Source organism: Psammomys obesus, unplaced genomic scaffold, assembly GCF_907164565.1.
Source record: "Psammomys obesus unplaced genomic scaffold, mPsaObe1.curated_primary_1811, whole genome shotgun sequence".
NCBI classification, from domain to species: Eukaryota; Metazoa; Chordata; class Mammalia; order Rodentia; family Muridae; genus Psammomys; species Psammomys obesus.
The window spans coordinates 1,553,446-1,567,357 of record NW_026590707.1 but is presented as its reverse complement, the minus strand read 5'-3'; the positions used below and the strand labels follow the sequence as shown (position 1 = coordinate 1,567,357).

The window sequence follows — 13,912 nt, the reverse complement described above, 5'->3', positions numbered from 1 at the left end:
CCCACCCAACCCCAGGGTGCAACGGTTCAGGCAGTGGGGGGGGGGGGGAATCTTGCAGACAGCATCCTCCGCTCTGCTCCTCTCCCCCACCCCACCCCAACCCCGCCGTGTAAACAAGAGGACTTTCTCGAGAGCCCTGGAGAGCCGTTCTAGTGGCTTCGGGGCCTGAAACCTAGGCTTGCCTTGTTTGATGTTTAGCATCCCAAAGCGGCTCCCCACCCCCGCCCCAGCCTGGGAACCCCGAGCCGTGGGGCCGAGGAGAAGGGGAAGCAGTTCTCTCAGCTGGAGGGCGGTGGACTGGCTGGGCTCAAAGAAGGGGCGAAAACAACAAGGCAGAGATGCCCTGAGAGGAGGAGGAAGGGACCCTGGGCTGGTGCGGCCGTCCGTGTGAATGCAGCTGAGCTCCTCAAGGCCAAGAGGCAGGAGAGGGAGGAAATGTCACAGTCTGAGGGCATACACTGGAGATAGGGGCCAGCCCGGTGGAGGTGGCTTTGGGGCCCAGGAGAGCAAGGTAAGTCAGGTCCGGGAGCAGTTAGCAAGCCTGAGAGCCGCGTCCACGTCTGTGGCCCGATCAAGGCATGGAGGAGACAGAGCTGGGTGCCACTGCTTAGGGCTTGACCTTTCGTGGGCAAAGACTTGCATGGGAGTCTCCCAAGAGATTTTAGATGCTCCGAGTCTGCACCTAGGAGCTCCATTGGTGGTGCTTGGATCTGGCTTCGTGCTCTGTGGTTTTGAACGCACAGTCTTCGCGCTGCCCGGGGTCCAGGCGGCGGTGAGCAGTGAGGAGCTGTCTCAAGGCGTGAGTCTCTTCTCAGGCGATCCCAGATAAGAGGAAATGAGAGAGAGGTTTTCTGACTTCCAACTCATTAGGGACCAGGTAAGGTCAACGCTTTCTCTATTATGTCTTTATCTTAAAAGCCGGTCAATTTACGATGGGGGGGGGGACCCAGAATCTGTGTGAACCATGCTGATATAGGCTTGACCCCTTTCCCGGGCTAAAGTAAGTCAGGCAGACATTCATTTTCTATAAACATGGGAGTTGGGGGATGCTGCCTTGAATCCTGATCCGATCTTCAGTCCCTGCAAGCATGGCGTCTCCACCTCCTCCCCATCCATCCCCAGTTATCAGTGTGAAACCGGGTGAACACACGATTTTATTAGTGGGGAACAGGAAGCCCACTGGAAAATGTGAATCTGAGATAACGCGATTCTTTGGCTGTTTATTAGCTTGTTTCAAACGGAAAGAAGTGGCCTAAGGGTGTTGGAAGGGATGGGCACGGTGTTTTCGTGGCTCCATCCGCTCCTTGGTGCCCTACTGGCTGGTGTGTGCGTCACTGTGTGGTCGCGTTCCCGGGGCTTCAGCTCACCTTGGTGGCACTCAGTTTGGGAACCTACCCCCACAAAAACTTTTCTAGTCTCCATTCAAGCGAATGGCTTTTGGAAGGTGTGGGCTCTCTGCGGTCACCCTGCCGGTGTCTGAAGGAGTTGGTGTGGATGGAAGGAAAGTCTATATTTTTTTGGAGGGGAGAGTCAAAGGTTGCGCGAACCCCCACCCACGCATTTGCATTTCCGAACTTTCTCTGATGACGTTTTAAAGAAATGAAGGAAGAGCTGTTTCAGGGGGGCGGCACAGCCTTTGCCTCCTCTGAAACCACGGGTGAAGTGGGGGCTGTATTTCTTTTTTATGAGGCTCTAACGCCAACTTGGAGGATGTCTAGGTGCGCCGCTGGTCTTCTGCCCCTCTCTTTTGACTAAGTTCCCATTTTATTTCTGCTTCCTAGACATTTACTCCTTTTCTTGTTAGGACTTCTTTCAAAATTTTGGGTAAGATTTCAGTACATTTTCCTATTTAATGTTTTTTGTTTTTGTTTTTTTGTGGGTTGTACCGTGCCTGAGGGATAAATAAAAACAGAAATACAAACACTCAGTATTATGACTTAGTAAACAAGCTCTTACCTCCAATAAAATAGCCACATTTGTTTCTGCCCACTGTGTACGTAGGTAGATAGAGGAATAAATGTATTGATTTTTGTGTAACTATTCAAAAGATTTTCTAAAAGAGAAATTCAAGTATAAAACTGAAATTCAAGTGTAGTTACAGAACGTATTAGTTCAATTAAAGTTGAATGTATCCATTACCCCAATTATGATATCAAATGAAATTGAGTTATTCTTAAAGATAAACAAAAATGTCCTTATTTTTGCCCAGTTTAAGTTGGGATATTCATTTCTTGTCACGTGAAAACCTAGAAGGCTGCTTATTGCTTAGAGACATTATCATCATTTGCTATCAAGGTGCCTGAGACATATCTGTGTGAGAGACATACTGTGGGGGTCTCTTGCTGGACTGTCAACATCCACGCAGAAATGAGTTGGTAAGGATGCTGCCATCCAGCTTAAAAAAGCAAAACAAGATAGAAAGGAAATGTTTCTGCTATCAGGCCCCCTTTCTATGTGCATCTATCCATAGTAGTGGAAATGAGAGAGCCCGTCTGTCCTGTTGTTGGCAGAATAAACCAAGAGAAGCTGCCCTATCCTTGTCTCTCTCCTTGTGGGATAGCCTGTCTTTAATGGTTAGCACTCAGTTATCAGGAGCAGAGGCTGTTGGTGGACTGTTCAGTATTACATTTTGAAGACTTTGGGTGATTGCTGTTAAAATTTATTTCTGAGGTATGAGAAATTATCCCACACATAATGAGAAGCAATCCTTGGGTGTCCTTCCCCTGTTACTTTCTGTGTTCGGAAATGATTTCGTGGGAAATCACCTGGTAATACCACCTTCCTTCAATTTCTACCTTCCAGAGATGTAGCTTGATGTTTCCAAAGTGCTAGAGAAACAGGTCTGTTTGGTTTGCACGCTACTGATTTACTGAGCTCCTCAGTACAGACACTGCATACTGTGCACACCAAGATGGAAACCTGAGAATATCCTCTGAGCTGGCTCCTTATTACGCCCTAACTCGGGGAACCCCGGCCAATATTTACTGATCTGACTATCCTGCCTAACCCAGAAAGTTAGAGCCCCAAAGATGCCCCCCCCCCACCAGGTTTCTAAGCAGGCTTGCAGAGGCAGGCTACTTCAGAGGATTAATTGTCTCTCCAGACCTGGCCACTCCTGGTGCCTCCGGGTCTGCAGGCCTGTGTGGAGAATACAGGAGGTGGGAGGGCTGAAGCCTGGCAGCTTATTTTGTCCCCCTATAAGCAGCCCCAAGTGGAAAGCATGCATACATCCCCACCTCTAGCCAGGCAGCCAGAAGCTGTAGTTAGTTAGCTCCACCAGCGAGCAGCGTTACTTGGCCATTGGTTGCTGCTCCCTGGCTGCTCCGAGGCTAGGATGGGTGCAGAAAATTCCAAAAGTGCTGCATTAGCTGATCCCCACATTTGACAGAACAGTTAAAGCTTGGCTCTTCCCGGACAACCACAGAGTCTGTCTGCTTCATACTGAAACCAAATGAAAAAAAAAAATCCATTGGAAATGCTTGAGGATAACAGGAAGGTCATCCCTCCATAGTCTACCCTGCGGCACTAGCTGGGGATAAAGAGAAAGACATCCTAGATCGAGATGCTATCCAAGTACCTTAGAATTAACCTTCCTGTAGAAATGCTTTCTGACAAGAACAGTGCCACAGCAACATAAAATTAATTGTTTTTAAAAATGTTGGCGTAGCTTGCCACTCAGAGTCTATCGGTTGTATGAGTCTGAAAGTTGGGAGCTTATTGGTATGTGCTTCTCTGCTTCCTGGCAAAACAGGAAAAGAGAAGAGGGGACTGGAGGGAATGGAAGCAGAGAGGTGAGAACACCTGTGCCCGGTGAAAGCGTGGGGCTGATGTCCATAGCTCTGACGTCGGAGAGGTGCTAGATATACTGAGTGGATCAAAGTGGCCTGGTGAAGTGGATCAGTGCTGGGTAGGGCAGGCGTGGTTTAAGGGTTAATGACGGCGGGGCTGGTCTCGGGATGGCTGGGAGGTGCTGTGTGTATGGTGTGTGAGCTTTGTGCCATAACACAATGGAAATGTAATTATCTGGCTGAAACGTGTTCAGATGGCAAGAAGTTGCAAAACAGATAGATCTTCCTGAGAAGAGAGGGCGCTGGTTACAGAGGCCTGCAACCATCATCTTTTTTTCAATACATTTTAAACAAGAGGATCTAGTGAGTGATTCTGATTCAATACACATAATCAGTTTGCAAGTCTTATTTCCATTTGAAAACAGGGCCATTTGCAATCATAAGAGCCGGACACGCTGAAAGATACAGAGTGCATTAAGAGCAGATGATGGGTGACAGAATCTGTAGGCAAGCGCTAAATATTTTCTCCCAGTCTCAGACCTGTGCGTCTTGCGTGTCTCAGTCTTGGTGTAGCATGAATGGAGTACTCTGTTGGATATATAACTTACTTGCTTAAAAACCGGGACTCTGTGATCAGGAAGGGAGTAAAAAACAACTGGCCAGAAAGATGCCATGTTAACTGTGTTCCTCCGTGATGTTTTTTTAAAGGGGTTGTCCAGGACTAAAGTTCACGCGCTTGAGCTGTGCAGTCCTGTACCCTGTGTAGGATACTAACCCGAGGAGGCTTGTGGCAGAGGTGCAGAGCCTGGAGGAGACAACTCGGCCACCTGGCAATTCCACAGCTCAAAACATGGGGGCCTCCTGCAGCCTGGTGGCTCCAAACGGGTTGTCTGGGGTCTCAGTGAAAAGTATGGGCTCTTGAATTTTGGAGCAGTTTATGGTCTCTCATTCAGAACCAAGGCAAACGCCGGCCAGGAGCCTTTGGCTTCCTACCGGGATCTCCGTACCACTCCCCTCTCTCCAACTCCTGCCCAAGGCTTCATCCCTAGACAGCTGCTGCAACGCCTAGATAGCAGCCTGGCTTCCCCGCTTCCCAGATCCCTGCCCCATCCCAGCGGCGACTCGCCATCCAGCGGTGAGTCTCTGGGAGGAACGATTTTTGTTGCGGCCCGCCTGCTGACACCACCATAGCCCCCCTCCCCGAAACTACCCTCACAACCCTTGACGAGAGGAAGAGAAGAACATGCGATGAATTCGGAACCGCAGAATATATAAATACTAGTTCACTGGGTCAGCATTCTGATCCAAGAGTTTAACCTGAAAAAAAAAAAAATCAAACAACAACATTTTAAGAAAACCCAACGGGGAGGGGGCGGGGGAGAGGCCGGCTGGAGAGATGGCTCAGCGGTTAAAGAGTACTAGCTGCTCTCTTCCAGAAGACCCAGGTTCAGTTCCCAGCACCCACACTGCAGCTCACAATAGTTTGTCACCTCCGTTTCAGTGAACCCACACTCTCACACAGACATAGTTACAGGCAAAACTCCACGTATGTAGAATAAAAATAAATAAGCCATTAACATTTAAAAAGGGAAAGAAAATCCAAACTAAAGCATGCCACAGCTGTTTGATGGGGGAGAAAAAGACAGTTCGTGTCTTTTCAGATACCAACACCTAACTTTCCAGCACTCTTGAAACTCTGATAATGGAATGTACCTCTTGTAAATTTCATTTTTTATTTCAAATGGGGGATAAATTGTGAACCTCAGATTGGTATCTCTTAAGCAAGTATAGTTTTAGAATTCTTTGTAAAGTGTTTCCTCTCTGGGAAGATCTCGGGAGATCCAATAGACAGATTAGGATGGGGTAGAGTTTCTGCTCCCAGTCTTGCTCAATTTCCTGCAAAACTATTCTAAAACCAGAAACAGAAAGCACTCCAATATTCTTTCTAATGGACACCAAAGATAAGGACCACAAGACTCTAAAGACACCATCCTCACACCTTCTTCACCATCACCCCCCCCAGCTCTCTCTCTCTCTTTTTTTCTCCCCAGAACCGATGCTGTGGATAAACTACAAATGCCTAAGGGCAAATGTTCACCTTGGGAGGAGGGAGGAGTAAGGCTTGCTCAGCGGGAAGGGTTCATGCCCCCCAGGTCTATAAGCTGGGGAGAGGGAGGGGAGGAAACAAAGATCCTACAGCTGAGAGGAGGTGAGTGTGAAGCTGGGCTCAACAGCACCAAGGCTGGTCTCCTCTGGCCTGGGACAGGGTGCTGAGCGGGCTTGGCAGGGTGTTTTAGTAGAACACCATAGTCTAGAGCCACAGAGAGCTGGAGCAGGCTCCCGGAGCAGGAAGTTGCAGCTACCTAACAGCCCCACAGGGTCATGGCAAATAACAGCAACAAAACCAGCTACTCTAGAAGTGAGGGCTGACTTGTGCTTATCCCTTCACACCCTCTTGGGTGTACCAGAATCAGTATTTCTATGCCAAGTCTTCAGGTGTAGACCTTGAGATGTAAACCTTGGCCTGTCTTCCTCAGGAATGCTCCTTGACTCCTTCCCTTGATTCCCAAGGACCGTCTGCAGGGGCAATTTAAAGCTTGTATTCACAACCCAATGTGACTTTATCACCAGTTTGCTTGCTCCCCTCCCCCCCAACTTTCCATTTCTTCATTTTAGTGCCTGTTTCACTTGCTTTCTTATCCAATTCCAGACTCAGAGCTGCAGTCTTATTTTGTAGGCAATTCAGTGTCATTTTCTTAATGCCACTACTAAAAGGAAAAGCAGATAAAGTGGATGGGCTAAACTGTAAAGAATAAAAGCCAGTAAGGTCTACATGGGAGGCCATTTGGGGAATAAGAAGGCCAAAGAGTAGCCAAGGTCTGCCTGTCAAGGATATGCAAGAAACATGACGGAGGGAGCAAGGAGAACCCTCTGTCTAAAGAAATTCAACAACAGTAGCGGGAGAGGGAGGGAAACAGCCCCCCACAGAAGGCAGGCCTGCACTGTGCCAGCATAGCAACAAGCGGAGAGGGAATAAGTCTGTCTGGCATAGTCTTGGAGGGAGGGGGCAACTCTAGAGATACTGTATGCCAGGGCCCAGAAATGGGAACTACCTTACCAAGACAAATTAAGGAGCCCCTGGTTTCAGCCCCAAGTAGTCCCCTCCCCCACCCCTTCTTGCTGGCAACTTCCACCTGTCAGCTCTGAACTCTGTGCCCCAAGGAGGTACAAATTCTGGGGAGATTGGAAGCAAAGGACACAGTTATATGGAGAGAAAACAGTAGATTCTTTCTTTCTAGGAAGGAAGGAAGGAAGGAAGGAAGGAAGGAAGGAAGGAAGGAAGGAAGGAAGGGGGGAGGGAGGGAGGGAGGGAAGGAAGGAAAGGAAACTTGTGAAGGAAGACAAAACTTTCCTGGAGACCTATGTCCCACAGCATCCCCCCCAAGCTGGGAGACAGGCCTGAATCCCTTTGGTCCCTGCAAGCATGACGTGGAGGGAGTCATCTCGTGAAGAGCGACCCAGCTGTCTAGGAACAGGGTGGGGAGATCGCGTGGGTAGCCCTCACTTTAGAGTCCTAAGCTTCCCAAGATGGAAGACCTTGATCCTTTGGGGCTGTGTTTTGACAAAGGCAACCCCCCCCCAATAAACAAAATGAAACAAACAAACGAAGCACAACTAACCAAACAACAACAAAAATAACTGGCTGGGGCCAGCTGGCTCCGCGGGGCGCACACAGTTGGGGAATCTAGAGACTGCCCGGGCCTGACGGAGGTGTTCTGTCCAGCTACAAGGAAGTCCCCACCCCATTTGGGCCTCCTTGGGGGGGGCATCTCTGCAGCTCTGGGGAGCCCGGATCCTTTCTATTTTAAGGGTCACACACGCTGTGAAGTATTTTAGCTGCAGCACAACCTTTTAAATACCCCAGCACGACACGGGCTGCCTGAATAAGGACCTCATTTGGGTGATGACCAGCCGGAGTGCTCATTTGAGACGCTTGGGCGGCTGTGAGGCTGGGACTCGGCTCTGCGACGGCCAGGCCAGCAGGGTGAGGTCTCCGGGAGGGACGGCGGCGCTGCGGGCCGGCCCGGGATGGAGGGAGGCGGTCCGGGCTGGGCCCGGCGCCCTTCGCCCAGCTGGAGGCCGAGCGAGGTCGAGCACAGGCGGGGCAGCTCCGCCGTCCGGCTGGTTTGTTTGGTTGTTTGTTTGTTTGTTTTCTTCGTGGAAGAGCCGGGCTCCGCGCGGACTCCACCCGACCCGAAGCTGAGGCCTGTGTCCTTCTCCAACTCGCCGCTCGCCCTGTCCCCCCCCCCCCCCCCTTTTCTTTAGGCTCTGAACGTTTTGGAAGCCAAGATTTCCGTCCATCTTTGGGGCGGATTTGTTTCATCTCTCCTAGATTCAGCAACCGAGCCTTCGAAAAAAGTCTCCATGTGTTTATTTATTTACTCACTTACTTATTTTTGTAGCGTTCAAACGAATGCGAAGCCACGGATCGGATCCTGTCACTCACGTGGGGTTAGCGCCTCCCGATATTTCACACGGGAGACAAAACTTGGGTCTCTCTTATTTGTAGTTGTCCTTAACCTTTGCAGCAACTGCTGCCGACGCGGATCTGCCCGTTCCCTAATAGATTTTACCGGGGACGGTGACAGAGAACTGATTTCTTTTCTATTAGGGTTTAGCCCATCTTTGTCGAAGGCCGGCAGGACGACCGGGGACTGGATTTGCATCTCTTAGGCGCCCTGTGTGGTCTTTGTGCGAAGCTTGTAACTGTTAAAAATGACTTGTTAGGAAGCGTGTGGGCTCTCAGCGCCCCCCTTTTGACAGAGGGATTGAGAAATTCAGATCGGCCCTGTAGGATTTAGCCTGCAGATTCCGCCTGAACCCTAAAGCAATTAGACCTTAATCTCACTGCAATCATATTTGAGTTAGGATTTGTTGCACTTTGTTTACTTCAATTAAAAGCAGTGGAATATTTTTTTTTTTCAGCCTTTAAAGCGAAATCTTCAGGAATAAAAAAACCTCAGCACTTTTTAGAAACGGTTTTGGTGGCGGTGGGGGATTTTCTCGGGAGCTCTCCTCCGGGTCCTCCGGCCCGTCCCCTCCCCCACTTGAATTATTCTCCTCCTGTGCTGGCCGTCGCTGCGACTGTCTTCCCAGGGGTTGGACTCGGGTCACGACGGGACAACGTCTAGAGGCCTCCAGCAGAGAGAGGCGCCCTTGTCCGGCGATCACGCGGGGGTGCCCACACGCGGCCCCCCGTGGAGCTTCCCGGCCGGGGCGCGCCCCGAGGGCGGCTGCTCCCGGGCCAGCGGGCACCCACCCGGCATCAAGCCGGCCCTCCTGCGGGGCTCGGGGCTCGGTCGGCTAGGCTCGGCCCGCGGAGGCAGGCCCCTCGCTGCTCTGGAGCCTGGCGGGACGCTGGCTCCGGGCTAGCCCCGCGCCCCAGGGCGGGCATGGGTGGGGCGAGCCTCGGCGGTTGGGGTTTGGGCTCCCCTCGCCGGGCTGCGCGCGGGGGTGGCCAGCACCCGCAGTGGCCGTCCCGGTCCTCTTCGGCTCCCGCGCGGGCCAGGCTGGCTCTACCCTCCGACTCCCTAAAGCCAACGACTCTCAAGCAGCGAGCGCTCCCTCTCGGCTGGCCTCTCTGTGCTGACCGCCACGCTCCAGAGGCCCAAAGCCAGGCCCGTCACGGCGACGGCTCCACCTCGGCTGAGGGGTCGGGGGCTGCTCTCTCGGCCTTCCAGATCTGGGCCACACAGTCCTTAGGCTGCTCGGGAGGTAGCCTGCAGTTACTGCCGAGTCAGCAGAAACCGGAATCTGTGGGGAGTTTATCACCTTCGTTGTTTAATCTAGTAAGACTGCCACTTTGATCTGCTCAAAAATATTTCTTCATTTGGGAGATAGCAAGGGAGTCAATGTTTCTTCCATTTTGACTCCTGGCTTAGCTCTTTTAATTCACCTCATTCATTTTCCTAAATTACCTTTCCCAGCTAATACTAAAGACAGCCAACACAGAATGTAAACAGAGGACTTTTCACAAGAAGGGCTTCAATGCTCTTTATTTTTTATCCGAAAGAGGACAGAGGCACCTTTTAAGCTACTTTTAACTTCTAAATAGTTCTTTTCCGATCACTCGCTCCAGGGAGGACGTTTTAATTTTTTTCCCTTTGTTTTTGAGTCCATCGGAACGAAGAGAGAAAGCTGTTTGCTGTTGTAGCGGAAATTCTTTAAGTGAGGAGCAAGTACTTTGTTGATACTAGTATTGAGTGTAGGGCAGAATTTACTGGTTTAAAAAAAAGTAATGCTCTCTCAAAGCTGTATAAAATAGTCCATGTCTGTAGGACAATTGTTACTGCGAGCTACTATAAACTCCATTAAGAATTTTTAAGCATCCAAAAAGTAATTCAGAAAAAAATTTTTCTGATCCTGGGTGTGGGACAGAAAACAGCTTCGGGGAAGAGAAGAAAAGGACAAGGTTGCAGCATTAAGCTGTCTGAGATCTACCAAGAAAAATCTTGGTGGAAGACTGAGTGAGGATCCCGCTTTAAACTCACTCTGTAGTTTAGTGCACCCTTTCACTTGTGAATAGGGTCTGTATCAAAACCCTAGTGTGACCATGACAATTGGGTAATCACACACAAGGCATCTTTGCTAATGGAGAGATTCTGTAAATATGTTTCTAGTGAATGCAGAGATAACAGTCCCAGTGAAAGGGTCAGGCACCACAAATCATAGAGTACTCTGCCAGGGGTTGCCAGCCCTGTGAGGTTTGGAGGACATTAACTGCCTCTGCATTCTCAGAATACTCTCCTCCGTTTGTGATTTCACTTACTTGACCCTACTTCTGTTATTAAAAAGCTGGCAGGCACAATCAAGGGCAAGCAGGTTGGCTACCTACCCTTCTGGCAGCTCTCCAATAGTCCCATTTAGCTGCCAGAAGACGGAGAGATGGCTGAATCACTCGTGTGATCCTGAAGTAGCATCAGGAGGTACCAGGGAAACTTCAGAGACAGTTTGCAGCTCGCCATTCAGCCCTGGTTCTACATCTTCCACCGCAGATTCGGAACAGACCCCCAGGGGATTCATTCCTGGGAAGAACGGGGAAAAAAATGACAAGTTCTGACCTAGATTAAAAAAAAAAAATCTTAGACAGTTCCTGGGGAAAGTAAATTGTGTCTTACTAGGGAGCCTTAGATTTGAAAAGTAACACAAAAGTAGCCTTCTCATTCCTGACTGGAGCGAAACCCAGGAATTCCCCTGGTTAGATGGCTGTGAATACTGCAGAGAAAATCAAGTGCTGTCAATGAAATTTGGAGGAGTGCTACTTCATGTCAGTTGAACAAATTTCTGGCTTATAGCATTTGCTTTAATAAAGGGTTTTTTTTTTCTTTCTAAATCCATTAGAGATTAGACACTAAACTTTCAGAGAAATATGAAATTGGGATTATATAAAAAGTTAAAAAAATAAACAACCACGGGTTGAAACAAGGTAGGATTTGGCAGAGCAGAGGCATTGTAAAATTAAAATACATTTCTCTCAAACATCAGTGTTTTGTACATGAGGCTACAACATTTAGGATTGCATCATAAGAGACTTCTACAGGTGAAATATGACTGCATAGCTCTTCCTGGTTCAGATGATAGCCTCCCCTTCTCATAGTCTTATTTTGGAAATGGTTTGGGGGACCTAAATTGAGCTACTATTACCAAGGGGAAAAGCCATAACTTACTAGTAGGTACCAAGAAAATTCCATGGGCTTCACTGAAATTTTCTCCAGGGTACTTGCCTGCAGGAGAGGGCTTGTAACACCTTTGAACAGAAAAGAAAGGTTCAGTTCACTGAAGTGTGTGTGTTCAGGAGAGTTAGCAAAATATATTCTTTAAACTATATTTTCTAATATTTTAAGGGGGTCTCTAGATGTAAAACGTAAGAAAAAATCTTCCAAACTTAATTTTCCAAAATTATATTATCAAATTAGTATATTCTTAAAAAACAGGATAGACATTAGTCATCTACATTACCAAAGGAGGAAATGTTTTAAAACCAGATGACAGATTTGTGCTTTATAACTTAAACAATACTGAATGATGAACAATCTTCCATGTTCATTAAGCAGAAAGAAGAGAGAATGTCTGTAAAAGTGAATAAAAGAGACTTTTATTGAACAAATATGCCTAACCCCCTATTTTATTAGCTGATAATACAAATCATTACTGGCTCTTGCTCTGAAAATCATTTCAATGTAATGAATTCATTTTAGAGCCTCAATACAGCTGAGGCTGAAGACTCTTTGTGACTTTGGGAGGAAGTTTCAAATGGCCCCACCCAAGTTGAAGACTTTTTCTTGCTTACTAAGTTATAAAGTTGAAACTTTCACTCAGGAACATTTCCAGCTTGGATAACACTTTTTGTCAGATAAAGGTTTCTTTCAAGATAACAGAGAACAAAAGGCAAGAAGGAACCTCCAAGCCTGTATGACTCAGGTGGTCACCTTCCACATCCATAAATTAAAAGTTTTTCTTTATGTGTTTGCTGTTTGTGTCTTGCATAGTGCCTGAAACAGCATTTGATGGACACTTTATTACTCAGTTTGTGCAATATCCTCATTATTTCCCTTGTAATTCTTATTGGTTTCTCCTCCTCCTCCTCCTCCTCCTCCTCCTCCTCCTCCTCCTCTTCCTCCTCTTCTCCCCTCCTCCTCTTCTTTCTTCTCTTATTTTTTTTTTTAATTTTGAGACAAGGTTTCACTATATATCCCTGGATGTCCTGACACTCATGATGTAGACCAGACTGGCCTCGAACTCACAGAGGTTCTCCTGCCTCTGCCTCTCAAGTGCTAGAATTAAAGGCATACACCACCACCCTGGGCCATGGTTTTTTTTTGTTTTTGTTTTTCTTGTAACGTTAACAAAACAAAATTCTAGGTAATTTTGATCAAACAAACAAAAATGACAGGAAAACAGTTCATCCTTTGCCAGTTGGTAAGAGAGAACAGTGGTATTTTCCTAGTTGAGTTACAACTGTGTGGCATGGTACTATTTTGTTTGAAACAAACGTAAAATTCCAGATGTAACAACCTGCATTTAAAGAAGAAATGACTTAGAAAGCCCTAATCGTTTATTACTTTTCAGGTATAAACCCATTGCAGAACATCCACCATCCTAAAGAATGACCTATGGAAGAGGTGAAGGAAATTCAAGGTCACAAACTCTATTCTGCCTTATCAGATAAATTTTGAAACTGATTGGCATGGTCTTCTTGACGAGGATATATCTTTAAAAACTAGCACTGCTTATTAATCATAATGTGCATAGGGCTGTTTTTAGGAAGTCAGCCCAGTGAACACAGTGAACCTTGGACCATGTTCCCGACCTCTGCCCCTAACTAAGTGCTCCCAACAGGTTGGTATGCAGCCTGGGGCACACTGAAATCGATGAAGCAAATGGGAAGGGGGTGAGGAGGGGTGGAATCCTGAGTTTAGAAGTGGCTTTGTGCCTGCGTCTTCTTTTAGCCCAAATGAGCTCCAGGATGGCTTCTTCATTGATTTGGGGGCCTGACTCAAGATTATTTACAGTTTTGAAGGATGATTATAAGAGGTGATTATATTTTTCCAGTGGAAAATGTATGTTTATGTACCAAGGGTACCTCTAGCTTCCCTGGGCAGTCTTTCATAGCAGACACTTGTATGTCAGCAGTGTACTCATCGGGCCATCTTGGTGGCTTGGACCGGAAAGAGTCAAACTGTAATGGTGACAGTACCGCGGAGACACTAGGTCTTCCTTCTGCAATCCGAGAGGCTAAAGCAGAGGGCCCTCTTCCAAAGCTCTCAGTGGACAGGTGGCGCTGGCAGGCAAAGCTGCATTTACAGGCTCCACAGATCTCACGGAGTCTTCCCACTTGTATTCCTAGAAAGAAATGGAAGCACTGGTTCACTTCCGTTATCCCAGCACATGGGAAGCTGAGGAAAGAGGACTAGGAGTTCAAGGTCAACCTCAGCAACATAGGAGTTCAAGGCAGGGCTACAAGAGACTTGTTTTTAAAACCAAACAAACAAAATTAAAAAGTAAATGGATCCACTAAAGGAAATCTCTTTACCAATGTCTAGAACAAACAGTGGCCCATTTTT

General features: G+C 47.8%; 1 long non-coding RNA gene across 3 annotated transcripts in view; it reads left to right on the top strand.

Moving 5' to 3' along the window:
* The first annotated feature begins 225 nt into the window (after positions 1 to 225).
* The window catches only part of LOC129678022 (uncharacterized), a 36,037-nt gene continuing 22,350 nt past the window's right edge, over positions 226 to 13,912 (top strand). For all 3 annotated transcript variants that reach the window (XR_008720309.1, XR_008720310.1, XR_008720308.1), the window contains exon 1: positions 226 to 877. This is a non-coding gene — a long non-coding RNA (uncharacterized LOC129678022). The remainder of the gene's footprint in view (positions 878 to 13,912) is intronic.